The sequence below is a fragment of the Microcebus murinus genome, chromosome 12, assembly GCF_040939455.1.
Source record: "Microcebus murinus isolate Inina chromosome 12, M.murinus_Inina_mat1.0, whole genome shotgun sequence".
Classification (NCBI taxonomy): domain Eukaryota; kingdom Metazoa; phylum Chordata; class Mammalia; order Primates; family Cheirogaleidae; genus Microcebus; species Microcebus murinus.
Window position 1 is genome coordinate 72,271,734 of NC_134115.1, and position 13,733 is coordinate 72,285,466.

The window sequence follows — 13,733 nt, forward strand, 5'->3', positions numbered from 1 at the left end:
GTTTGCTGGAGAATATATCTGGTGCTTGTTTTTCCATTCTTGGGATACTTCACTTAGTAGTATGGGTTCCAGCTCTAACCAGGAAAATATAAGGTGTGCTATATCACCATTGTTTCTTAGAGCTGAATAGTACTCCATGGTGTACATATACCACATTTTATTAATCCATTCTTTGATTGATGGGCACTTGGGCTGTTTCCACAGCCTTGCAATTATGAATTGTGCTGCTATAAACATTCGAGTGCAGGTGTCTTTTTTGTAGAGTGTCACTGGATCATTTGGGTAGATGCCCAGCAATGGGATTGCTGGATCAAATGGTAGATTCACTTGTATCGCTTTAAGGTATCTCCATATTGCTTTCCACAGAGGTTGAACTAGTTTGCAGTCCCACCAGCAGTGTAGGAGTGTTCCTCTCTCTCCGCAACCACGCCAGCATTTATTGTTTGGAGATTTTTTGATAAAGGCCATTCTCACTGGGGTTAAGTGATATCTCATTGTGGTTTTGATTTGCATTTCCCTGATGATTAGAGATGTTGAGCATTTCTTCATATGTTTGTTGGCCATTCTTCTGTCTTCTTTAGAAAAATTTCTGTTCAAGTCCTTTGCCCACTTTTTAATGGGGTTATTTGATTTTTTCTTCCTAATTTTCGTGAGTTCTAAGTATATTCTAGTTATCAGTCCCTTATCGGATGCATAGGATGCAAAAATTTTCTCCCATTCTGTAGGTTGTCTGTTTACTTTCATGACTATTTCTTTGGCTGTGCAGAAGTATATCTGATTTTTATTAATGAGGGACACATATTTAATATTGAGCATTCATGGAGTCATTATTGGATTAAATAAGAAAATGCATTTAGAGCATTAAGACAGTCCCTGGCATATAAGAAATATTTAATAATTAGATTTTTTAAAGACTTTTTTGAAGAGCAATTTTAGATTCACAGCAACATTGAGAGGAAGGTAAGAGATTTCCTATATACTCCCAACCCCGACACATGTTTAGCTTTCCTACACATCATAATCACCCAATGTTCATAATTTACATTAGGGTTCACTCTTGATGTTGTCTATGGGTTCAGACAAATATATAATGCCATGTATTACCCTCATAGTATCATACAGACTATTTTCACTGTCCCCCAAATTCTCTGTGCTCTGATATTATTTTTATTATGATAATGTAATTTGTGCAAGGGAGGCTTATCTGTCTCTACCTGCCCACCTCAGGAGTCATAACCAACCCTAGGCGCCTTAATGAGATTTATGTCTATTATAAAAGAGCTTTCAGAGGCTGGGTATAGTGGTTCATGCCTGTAATTCTAGCACTTTGGTAGGCCGAAGTAGGAGGATCCCTTGAGGCCAGGAGTTCAAGACGAGCCCAGGCAACAAAACAAGACCCTATCTCTACTAAAAAAAAAAAAAAAAAAGTCAAAAAACTAGCCAGGGTTAGTGGCCTGTGCTTGTACTTCTAGCTACTCGGGAGGCTGAGGCAGGAGGTTCCCTTGAGCCCAGGAGTTCGAGGTTACAGTGAGTTATAATTGTGCCACTGCACTCCAGCCTGGGCAACAGAGTAAGACTTCATCTCTGAAAAAAAATAAAAAAAAATAAAAAAAGAGCTTGCAGATAGGAACATTGTCTGGCAAAGCCACAATCTGTCAATGATTGACCAAATGATAATTCCCTAGAGAACATTGGAGTAAAAAGCAGTGAGGTCTGGACCCCAGTCTCTAGCATTTGTAAAAAGCAACAGTGATTTTTTTTTTTTTAACAAATCCATTCATATAAGCCCATTTGGTCTCCTTTAATGAGGGCTTGCTATGCCAAGACACAGGCTTAAATTTCATTTAATCCCTCATAGTTATTAGCTTCAATTTACTGATGAGAAAAGGTCTAGAAAATAGCAAAGCAGTTCCTTAAATCTGTTTCTGTCTGTATCCAAAGCCCAGGTTGTAACCACTCTATATATTCCCCTTCCTCAGTTATTATTACACCAACAAACGCTCTCTTGGCCTCATTATCAAAATAAGCACAGACACACAAAGAAATGTTAAATGCCTGAGGTGTTAGATACCCCAATTACCCTGATTGGATTAATTCACATCGTATGCCTGTATGAAAATAAACATCACATGTACCCTATAAAGATACACAACTATTATATACCCATAATAATTTTTAAAAAGAAAAAAAAAGACAGACGAGCCATTCATAAATTAACACTCAGGCATGTTAAAATGAGACTTCTACCACTTGAAACAATCGCAGATTACAGAACATAAAGCTCCTTCGCTTAAGAGACAAGTTCCAACCAAAAAATTGGGACGATATTAGAAATTCATTTAAGAACTCAAGAGACATCTTAATTCACATGAGCCTGATTTACCTATTTATAAAGTAACATTTATTTTGTAGCTTTTTTTTTATTTTAATAGATTTAGAAGCTACAAGTTGAAATCAGTTATATGTATACATTGTATAGTGGTAAAAGTCTGGGCTTTTAGTGTACCCGTCACCCGAATAGTGTTCACTGTACCCCATAGGTAACTTTTCTTCCCTGACCCCTTCTCACCCTCTGAAGTAACATTTTTTTTTTTTTTTTTTTTTTGAGACAGAGTCTCACTTTGTTGTCCAGGCTAGAGTGAGTGCCCTGGCGTCCTAGCTCACAGCAACCTCAAACTCCTGGGCTCGAGTGATCCTTCTGCCTCAGCCTCCCGGGTAGCTGGGACTACAGGCATGCGCCACCATGCCCGGCTAATTTTTTTTTTTTTTATATATATATTAGTTGGCCAATTAATTTCTTTCTATTTATAGTAGAGACGGGGTCTCGCTCTTGCTCAGGCTGGTTTTGAACTCCTGACCTTGAGCAATCCGCCCGCCTCGGCCTCCCAAGAGCTAGGATTACAGGCGTGAGCCACAGCGCCCGGCCCTGAAGTAACATTTTAAATGGTGATTTTGGATGTCATGCAGAGCTAGATGATAATTACTTCCCAACTGGAAGCCTCCATTAGGAGTCTGAGCCCCTTTCCTACCAACTCGAGCTCATGCTTGAGCCTTTCTCTTCACCCCTACTTAGCACGGCGTACATGTCTGCAGACCCGGATCCTTCAGATTTTGCCCCAGTACTTTCTCTAGGAAGGGCATGCGCAGGACAAGTGCTCTGTTGTTCCTCACCTTAACCCTGATCCTGACTGTCCCAATTCCACCCCGACTACACTCCCCATTCCCCCCAAGACTCCTAGCCACCAATGCTATGACTTCTGGGACCTTCAGACACTATTGAGTAGTATGTTTTGGCTCTGGATTTTACTGCATGCTCTTGGACACCCTAGAACACCTCTCTGTGTGTGCTATGCAGTGTTCGCAGCTGCTTAGGTTTTCTCTGATCTAGCTGACAATCGTAGGGTAGGACTTTCTCCCTTCATTCTTAGCCTGATGCTCTATCTGTATTTTCTGCAGTCCCCAGCTTCAGATTGGAGGCCCCATTACACATGCTGACATTTGGTGAGAATTAGCACCCAGAGTAGGAGCCCAAGATGACAACAGCAGAGCCTAGTAAACCCGCCCACAATTGTCTGGAGCACTCAAGGAAATGAAATCTCACCAGGCTTCTGATTTTCCTCCTTAATTAGCTTTCTCCATTCCCCAAGGCATTTGTTCCCTTAGCAGGATCCTACCTCATAAACTTTCCTTTGCCCCAGCTCACAGGTGTTAAGTAAATACCTGGAAGCAATTACCCATAGTTTCAGAGGGCCATTTGCAGCACAAGGCAGGGCCTCCGGCCTGACAGCTCCTGCTAATTGGAGTGCTCCAGTCACACTTTCTGCCCTGAGGAGAGGATCTCAGCAGTGCTGCTCTACCTGCCTGGAGCTGTAGCCATTGGAGTGCTCAAAGAACTTCTATAAATGTGCACGTATTCCTAGCAAGTCCCCTAAGGGGTCAGCAGTTGTTTATTTGATGCACATTAAAGGACTCACTGTCCCATGATCTCTAGGTGTTCTGAAATGGGGAGGTCAAAGGACAAACAGAATAAACCTGTAACTACAATATTAATCTCATTTTTGAAACTCAGATTAAGGCAACTCAAATTCCTGATCAAATGGACCCAATGTTAATTTCAGAGACAAATGTTATAAATCTCACCACCAGGGTAAAGTTAAAATCCCATGTAAGAAAATAACACCAAAATCTGCTGATTGGAAGGCCTGTTTCTATCACAACAGCCTTTTATACCCCTGAACCCTAACATCATAGAGCCCGGACAGTCCTGATCACTATGTTAATTTTTTAAAGCAGAAAATGGGAAAAGTTAAGGTAAAGAGAAGTAGGGAGAGAAGAGAAATCTTCTTACTATTGTATTAGGAAACTTGAATTTAAAACAAATTTTTTTGAGACAGGGTCTCACTCTGTTGCCTGGGCTAGAGTGCAGTGGTGTCTTCCTAGCTCACAGCAACCTCAAACTCCTGGGCTCAAGTGATCCTCCTGCCTCAGCCTCCTGAGGAGCTGGGACTACAGACACATGCCACCACACCTGGCTAATTTTTCTATTTTTTTAGAGATGAGGTCTTGCTCAGGCTGGTCTCAAACTCCCCACTCACCTCAAGTGATTCTCCTGCCTTGGCCTCCCAGAATGCCAGGATTATAGGCGTGAGCCACCACATCCAGCGTATCTCTTTATTCCTACGCTCTATTATGGTTCTGGATAAACACTGTTAGCCAGATATCTATTGGATAATGTAATGCAGAGTGCTACAGCTGAGACATTTATCTTTGTTTTCCCCACACTAGATGAAGCTAGGAATTCATTCATTCAATATGTACTGGGGTTAAGATGAACATACTATTATCCAGAAACAATTTAGAGAGTGAAAGGGGTACCCTGTTAATTCCACCAAGACAGTAGACTCATACCAGGACTGTTCTGAACAAAATGGGTGGTATGATTTTCTAATTACTGACCACTTTCTATATACCAGGAACTACACTTTCTAGTGTAATAACAGAAAACGTCTGTGAGGTGGATAGAGGGCCTTCAATTCTCGATCCAAAATCAGTGCTAACTCCCACCTGTTCTCAAAATACCAATGAATACCAAATACCAAAACACCAATGAATGAGACTATTCATTCTTTCCAGTGAAGTAAAAATATGTGCTTAGATCCTTTTGTAGTTCATAAGTGCATGTGAGATGTGCCTCACTCAAACTGTGTTAGCAAGTCTGCATATCACCCATCTGATGTGAAAAAAAAAGTATGTGCTTGGATTATTCAACCACTGGATTTTTCTGGCTTGGAACAATTCTCTCTACCTAAATAGGATTCACTTTCTTCTTCTTCTTTTTTTTATTTTTTTATTTTGTTGTTGTTGTTGTTTGTTTTCTTTTCTCTGTGTGTTTTTTTTTTTTTAATTTGAGAACAGTTTGAATTTTGAGAGGCAATTCTATACTTAATTACATTGATGATGAGCATGTCACTGAGACCTAATCTTACTCAAAAAATTGCTCTTCCTTTAAAATGAGGAAACCATTCTCTCACCATTTGAGGGACTATTGCACAAGATGGTGGAGATCTAATTTAAATAGTCAAGCAAAATGAAAGTACAAAAAAGTCATATATTTGTATATATGTGTATGTATATCCGGTGTTAGAAAGAGTTGAGCACAGTTTTGATGTCAACTCATATTTTCATAGAAAAATATTTATAGTTAAGAGATAAATGTTGCCCACATTATCACAATTGATTCTTACAACTAGCTTAGACAGAATTACTATCCCACATTACAGCTGAGGAAACTAACCAGTACAGATAAGCAATATACTGGCATTTGAAGGGTCTAACTCTGATTCCACTGCTCTTCTACCAATAAAACAATAGCTCACTATTGATGTTCAAGGGGTATTGTTTATTTAAAAAAATCCCCAATCCTTCCATCAAATTTAAAATTTATCAAAGCATCTTCATATTTATTTATTTATTTCATTTACTTACAGAGACTACCCTGTGGCATCCACTGACTAGATGCTGGGCACAAAGGTGAATAAAACTATCCCTAGGTATAAGGAACCAGAAATCTAATGTATGAGACAGGCAAGGAAGTCAGTCCAATTCAGAAGATAACTGAAGTGAAGAACACACAAGATTCCCAAAGCCACAGAAAAGGAGCACCAACTTTAGGCTGTGGGGATCAAAGGAGGCATGCCAAGGATGTGATGCTTACAAGAAACATGGGAGTTGGCCAGAAGGACAAACTGCAGATGAGCTCAGGGACCTTAAGTCAGGAAACATCAGGCTACATTAAAGAAACAGCAAGTTGTTTTGCAAATAGTGATAGCAAAGGATGTGTTCCAAGAAAAGATGTTGGTCCTATCTGGACTAAGGAGGTTGAAATTTATCCTGCGGGTTTAGGGTGCCAGTGAAAAAAGGAAGGGGCAGGATGGGAGACAGGGTGACTTCTGGGAAGGCAAATGCAACAGGCTAGGTGAAAGATAGGTTGGGATCAGAATTGGAGAGAATGAAGAGGAAGGCACAGCCAGGATTATATAAGACACACAGTCTGAAGGATTTGGTATCTGGATGTGGGGCATGAGGGATAAGAAGAAAGCAGGTGTAATTCTAAATTCTTTATTTGAGCAACTGAGTGATTAGGAGTTTCATGAAGCAAGGCAGAGCATGTAGGAGGATACACAGGTTTCTGAGGGACACTAAGCAGCTCAGTTTTGCACTTTTAGCACGTGCGTAGTCTATGGAGCTGTCAGGTGGCAAGACCTAGAGGAAACTGGTAACAGACACACCTGAAGCTCAGGAGAAAATTCTAGCAGTAGATACAGATTTGGGGATCATTGGTCTGTAAACCACAGGTGAGGCAAAAAAAGGCGGCCATTTATCGACAAGAGAAGCAGATTGAAGAAAGGATTTTTAAACAATAGAAGGTTATTTTAGTATTTTATTAAAAGGCTCTTAGTTAGAAATATGTATTTTAATCAAATAAAATGTAGCAAAAAAATCCCCTCACTTTGTTTTATTAGGAAATATACACATACTCCCAAAATATTTTTCCCTAATAAATAGACTGAATCATATGTAGGGTTAGAGGAAACCCTTCTTCCATGATGTCAAACTGATGAATGTGTTTCATCAGTTCATAGGAAGAGCTGCCTGGGGGAAAGGGCACAGTCCTACAGCCTCATAGGACTGACCTTCAAAGTTTTCTGCCAGTTCCAGTCCACCCTCTGAGATCACACCATTTCATTCAGCCTCTCCAAGTACTTGCGTCTAAACAAACAATAGTCTCAACTTCTACCCACCCATGTTCTCATCCCTTTCAAATGTCAGAAGGAGATGTCCTCATGGCCCACAATAAAGCCAAAGAATGACTGAAATCTCTATTGAGCCCTGGGAAACAGGCCACATAATAAGGAAGAGGGTGGTAACTTATTTTAAGTGTCCCACACTGAAGTCACTTTTGGCTCTTTTCTGATTATATAAATGGGCTGAGTGATTGGATCCCATCATCTCATGAAGGAACAGTTTAGTACAGTGTGAATATTGTTCTGACCTTTGTGACCCTGGGCAATGTTAGGGACTGAGTTGTGTTCCCTCCACTGTGAATATCCATATGTAGAAATCCTAAACTCACGCTGGGTAACAGACTTGAACCTTAGGTGTGAAACTATTAGAATCCTAGAGGAAAATGTTGTAAATACTCTTCTAGACATTGGACTAGTCAAAGAATTTGTTTTCTGCTTTTGTAGTAGAAACTGCACCCTACCTGCTCCCCAGTTTCTTTTCTCTGGCTCTTCTCTATTCAGTCAATATATGCCATGTCCTTTGATTTTCATTAATTTCACATAGTTTCCAAAAAAGAATCACCTAAAATTGAGAAGGAAACACTGATACAAGTTTGAACTGCAATGATATAGCGATGTATAAAGTTGTGTCGGCTCTAACTGTGCATTCATAATGGTGATCTATTGTTTTAGATTCTAAGTAACAGAAACCAAACTCTAATGAAAGTTAAACAAAATGGATGGATTTGTTTAAAATGAGATTCTAGGAATCTCATTCTAGGGATACAAGGGCAAAATGATACTGTGTTTCAGGAATAGTCTGAGACACATGTTCATTCCATACATGTTCATTCTCTGTTTTTCCCCGTGTGATCACTGCACATCTGTTTTATCCTTTACCTTACTATGTACTGACTTACTCAGCTCTTCAGACCACATGGATGGACCAGTAAAGGAGGGTGGAATTCTCGGAAAAGGTATTAGGTTGGGTTGGCCAAATAGTAGCTTTCCATTACAAATCTTTATAAATATACCATTTATAGAAATATCTTCATGCAACAAAATGCTGCATATTTTGGATAGATCATCTAGTTCAGTCCTTGTTACCTGAAAGCAGGGCCACAAAACCTTTTCTCGTCATGCATTTTTGTGCTGATCATTGTCTGTCTGTCTCCTCACCCTCATATTCATCACTTACCACTCTCTGCGTTGTTGGTTATGCTGGAAAACCAATCTCTTCCCACTGTATCACCAAGACACCTTTGCTGCCTAACTTCCAGCTGAGTTTAGCTGATAGAGATAAGAAGGTGAGAAGAGAGAGAGAGAAGAATATTTACTCCTTACTCCTCCCTGCCTCAATGCTACCTCTCTAGCAATAGCTGTGACTGTCTATGGATACAGTTCCCCACTGGTGACTCTCTTCTCACTGGCCTCCAGTAACCATATTTCCTCCCCTTGTCTCTCAGGCCTAAAGGCTCCCTGTTAATGGTACTTCAAAATCCATTAATACTTCCCATATGTTTATAAGTAGTTCTTTAACTGAAATTCTTAATTTTAGCTACTGCACAGCCAAGGAAACTATCATGAGAGCAAACAGACAACCTACAGAATGGGGGAAAATATTCACATGCTACACATTTGATAAAGGGCTGATAATTAGAATCTATTTAGAACTCAGGAAAATCAGCAAGAAAAAAATCAAACAACCCTATCAAAAAATGGACAAAGGACATGAACAGAAACTTCTCAAAAGAAGACAGAATAATGGCCAACAAAGATATGAAAAAATGTTCAACATCTCTAATCATCAGGGAAATGTAAATCAAAACCACAATGAGATACCACTTAACTCCAGTGAGAATGGCCTTTATCAAAAAGTCCCCAAACAACAAATGTTGGCGTGGATGTGGAGAGAGAGGAACACTCCTACACTGCTGGTGGGACTGCAAACTAGTTCAACCTCTGTGGAAAGCAATATGGAGATACCTCAAAGTGATACAAGTAGATCTACCATTTGATCCAGCAATTTCACTACTGGGCATCTACCCAAAAGATCAAAAGTCACTTTATAAAAAAGACACCTGTACTCAAATGTTTATAGCAGCACAATTCATAATTGCAAAGCTGTGGAAACAACCCAAGTGCCCATCAATTCATGAGTGGATTAATAAAATGTGGTATATGTATACCATGGAATACTACTCAGCTTTAAGAAAAAATGGTGATATAGCACCTCTTGTATATTCCTGGATACAGCTGGAACCCATTCTACTAAGTGAAGTATCTCAAGAATGGAAACGCCAGCACCACATGTACTCACCAGCAAATTGGTATTAATGGATCAACACCTAAGTGGACATGTAGGAGTAACATTTATCAGGTGTTGGGAGGGCGGGAGGGGGGAGGAGGGGATGGGCATATATAACCACAACAAGTAAGATGTGCAACATTTGGGGGATGGACACTCATGAAGCTCTTACTCGATGGGGGAGGGGGGCATGGGCAATATATGTAACCTTAACACTTGTACCCCCATAATATGCTTAAAAAAAAAAAAAAGAAAGAAAAAGAAATCCTAACACACAGCCCACCCAGCTCAGAATGTAATTACTTGGAGATAAGGTCTTTAAAAAGGTGATTAAGTTAAAATGATGTCTTTAGGGTGGGCCCTATTCCACCTATAAGAAGAGGAGATTTGGACATAGGCACACATGCCCAGAGGAAAGACCACGGGAGAAACAGCTGGAAGGCAGCCCTGTACAAGTGAAGAAGAGAGGATTTGGAAGAAACCAAACCTAATGACACCTTGATCTTGGACTTCCAGCCTCCAGAACTATGAGAAAATAAGTTTCTGTTGTTTTATCTACCCAGTCTGTGGCACTTTGTTATGGTAGCCCTAGCAAACCAAATACAGGCAATTCCTAAATGTAGCATAAAATATGCACCAGTGATTCCCCAAGATGAAGTTAAATTTTTTAAAAAAATAAGTCATTTTGTAATGAATTGTGTTATATAAAATATATTAATCTATTTCCAAGTTCCCTAGGAATCTAACCATCCATGAGAGAGGCTGGTGCATAGTTACTTGATTTACATATTGCTTTTACTTCAGAATTCATTAATGAATACGGTTCCATGGAATTATAGCCATTCTGTGGCTCAGATGGGATTTGGTCCTTTCCTGTTGTATCTCAAGATAGAGTGAACTGCTTTAGGCAGATTGCATTGAGTTGAATCTGACAAGACTCAATATTTCTAACACAAAACTCTAAATATTCTATATTTAAAAAGCAGAAAGAAAAAAATCATGGGTACTGTCTCTCCTTGTGTCATTTTAAACTCTCCTTTTCCCATTCAACTTGTCATCAATCCTATAAATACAACTTTTGAAATAGCTCTCATATCTCTTTCTCCCCATCAATACTGACTGCCACTGCCCTCATTCAAACCCTTAAAATTTCTATCCCATTCAGAGGGAAGGCAATATTGTATAATAATTATGGAGCTCAAGTGAGAGTTCCAGTTCTGTTACTTACTAAATGTGTGCCCTCACTCCACTCTTAAGCCTCGAAATCTTCACGAGTAAAACAAAGGTCATAATAGTACCTCATGGTGCTATTGAAGATTTATATGAAATAATAGCTTTGGCATCGTACACAGTAAAATCCTCAGAAAATATTTTGTTATTATTAATATTAATCTTTTAAAAATCCATTATCCTACCATGTTTTATCATGCTCTCTTCTTCATAATTCCTTTGGCCAAGAGTTTCTTATGCTTAACTCCCTACTAATTTGAAAGCGTGAAAACAATAGACATGTTGGATTTTCTTGCTCAAACATTGCTGGCTTCTCCTACCCAAGATTTTGAGGTACTCAATAAGGGGGCCAAATACTCCCCAGGTGAAACTCCCTGTTCTAGGGAGTTTTTCTCACATTTCTCCCATTATAGTCCATTCTTCCTACACCAAGCTCTTTTCTAAATCATGGAAGTCATCACTACAATCCTTCAGTAGCCATACAGGTGTATGAGATGAAGCCCAAATGCTTTCACAGGGCCCACAGTGCCTGTGTTGAGCTGATCCTACCTTCACATTCTTATCACCAGCCCTGAGGCCCAGCACATGGCCTCCCAAACAGCAGGTGCTCAGTTAATGTCCGTTTCATGAGAAGAGTGCCTAGAAAATACACGCTGGCTCTCAGGCTTGAGTCTCCTTTATTAGCATTGGCCTGTTGTATGTGTTAGTTTCCTATGGTTGTTTTTTTTTTTTTTTAGTACATGCAGATTTGTAACTTTAATTTGTTTTTTATTACATGCACATTTGTAACTTTATCTATGGCTGGGTTTTTGGTTTTTTTGGTTTTTTTTGAGACAGAGTCTCGCCTTGTTGCCCAGGCTAGAGTGAGTGCCGTGGCATCAGCCTAGCTCACAGCAACCTCAAACTCCTGGGCTCAAATGATCCTACTGCCTCAGCCTCCCGAGTAGCTGGGACTACAAGCATGTGCCACCATGCCCGGCTAATTTTTTCTACATATATTAGTTGGCCAATTAATTTCTTTCTATTTGTAGTAGAGATGGAGTCTCGCTCTTGCTCAGGCTGGTTTTGAACTCCTGACCTCGAGCAATCCTCCCGCCTTGGCCTCCCAGAGTGCTAGGATTACAGGCGTGAGCCACCACGCCCGGCCAATGGCTGGTTTTGATGATTAAAACGACAAACGTTCATTCTCTCACAGATCTGGAGCCTGGAAATCTGGAATCAAGGTGTTGGCAGAGTTGTGCTCCCTCCAAAAGTTCTAGGCGCGAATCCTCCCTTGCCTTTTCCAGCTTCTGGTGGCTGGTGGCGTTCCTTGGCTTGTGGCTGCATCACTCCAGTCTCTGCCACCATCTTCGCCTGGCCACCTTCCCTGTGGTTCTTTCTGTGTCTGTGTGTCTCAAGTTTTTCTTTCTCTTATAATAAGGACACCAGTCGTTGGACTTGGGACACACCCTAAAACCAGGATGATCTCATCTTGAGGTCTCATCTCCAGGCCCTTAACTCAGTTATGTCTGCAAAGTCCCTATTTCCAAATGAAGTCACACTCACGGTTACCTGGGGTTTAGATTTGGACTTATCTTTTTGGGGGAACACAATTGAACCCACCATACCTGTCAAGAGTAACGGAGGCCAAAGGGTAGGGAGAGATGAACATGAATGCGTGGGAAGAAAATAGGTTTTCTGTTTGCCTTTGATACAGTTCAGAGATCAAAGCTGTGTGGGTGTTGAGCCTGCCACCTGGCAACAGCCCTCGGGCCAACCCAGGGTAGCACAGGAACAGTGTTTTCTGCCCAGCACTCTTGTTTCAGATCCACTCAGTAATGTTTTTTATTTTTGTTCTATGAAAGATTATTTATTAATAATGCAAATTCTAGAAAAGAAAAAATTACATAAATCCAATTACTCTCATATCTTTCTTCCCATATTTAGATTTGATGTTTTTAAATGGGTGAGCTTATGCTGGATATATGATTAGCATCCTGCTTCTGTCTTTACAAAATAAAATCAAAATTATGTCCTTTATATTAATGTACTCTCTCTAAATGTTATATCTAATGTATTTTAAATTTAGTTTTTACATTCTCAAAATTATACCTGTATATAGTAAGTTACAGAAAAATAAATCACAAAATAACGTTTTGCACCATAGCTCCCTCGCATTTCTTGCTACCCAAAGACAACCACTTTTCATTTTTTCAGCTGATTTTTAAAGTATTTACTTACATGTATCTCAATAGCATGTTTATAATGTTATTTCGTGATTTGTCCGTCTTAGACATTATGTGCTGGCTGGCTGGTCCTCTGCCTAGACTGCTTATCTCTCCTGCACTTCCACCATCACCAAACACACACGTATACACACATTCACATGTACACTCACACACATACATACATACAGTCACACACACATACACATATTCATATACACATATATACATGCATAGATACACATATACACACTCACATATGTGGACACACATATACATACACACTCATACACATATACATGCATACACACATCCTATCCCCTTATATTCCCAGCATATTTATATATTAATTGTGTTATTTACTTTATCTCCAGTTGAGCCAGGACCTTTGCTTTCTATGGTATTAATAAATGCTTTTTTTTTTTTTGCTTTGTTTTCTATACATTTATCACTATTGCATCTTCAAATTCTTCCCCACTGTCTAAATCTCCTTTCAATATTCCTCCATTCTAAATGTCTTCTTTTGGCACGTCTACTGGGGCTTGCTGACCTGGTTTCACTGGTCCGGTTGCCCCCCACCCCCATGCCTGCTAAGCAGCTGCCATCCTGAGGGTTCCCTTCACCTCTGTCTTGCACCCCATCTCCTGTTTCCCAGATCAGGTCTTCCTTTTTATTTGTTTACTCTTTCTTTGGGGTAAAACATCTCCT

The 13,733-nt window shown here is 39.9% G+C and overlaps 1 pseudogene; it reads left to right on the forward strand.

Annotated features, from left to right (window-relative positions):
- The first annotated feature begins 5,155 nt into the window (after positions 1-5,155).
- LOC142874761 (uncharacterized) lies at positions 5,156-5,236 on the forward strand (annotated as a pseudogene).
- The last annotated feature ends 8,497 nt before the right edge of the window (positions 5,237-13,733 follow it).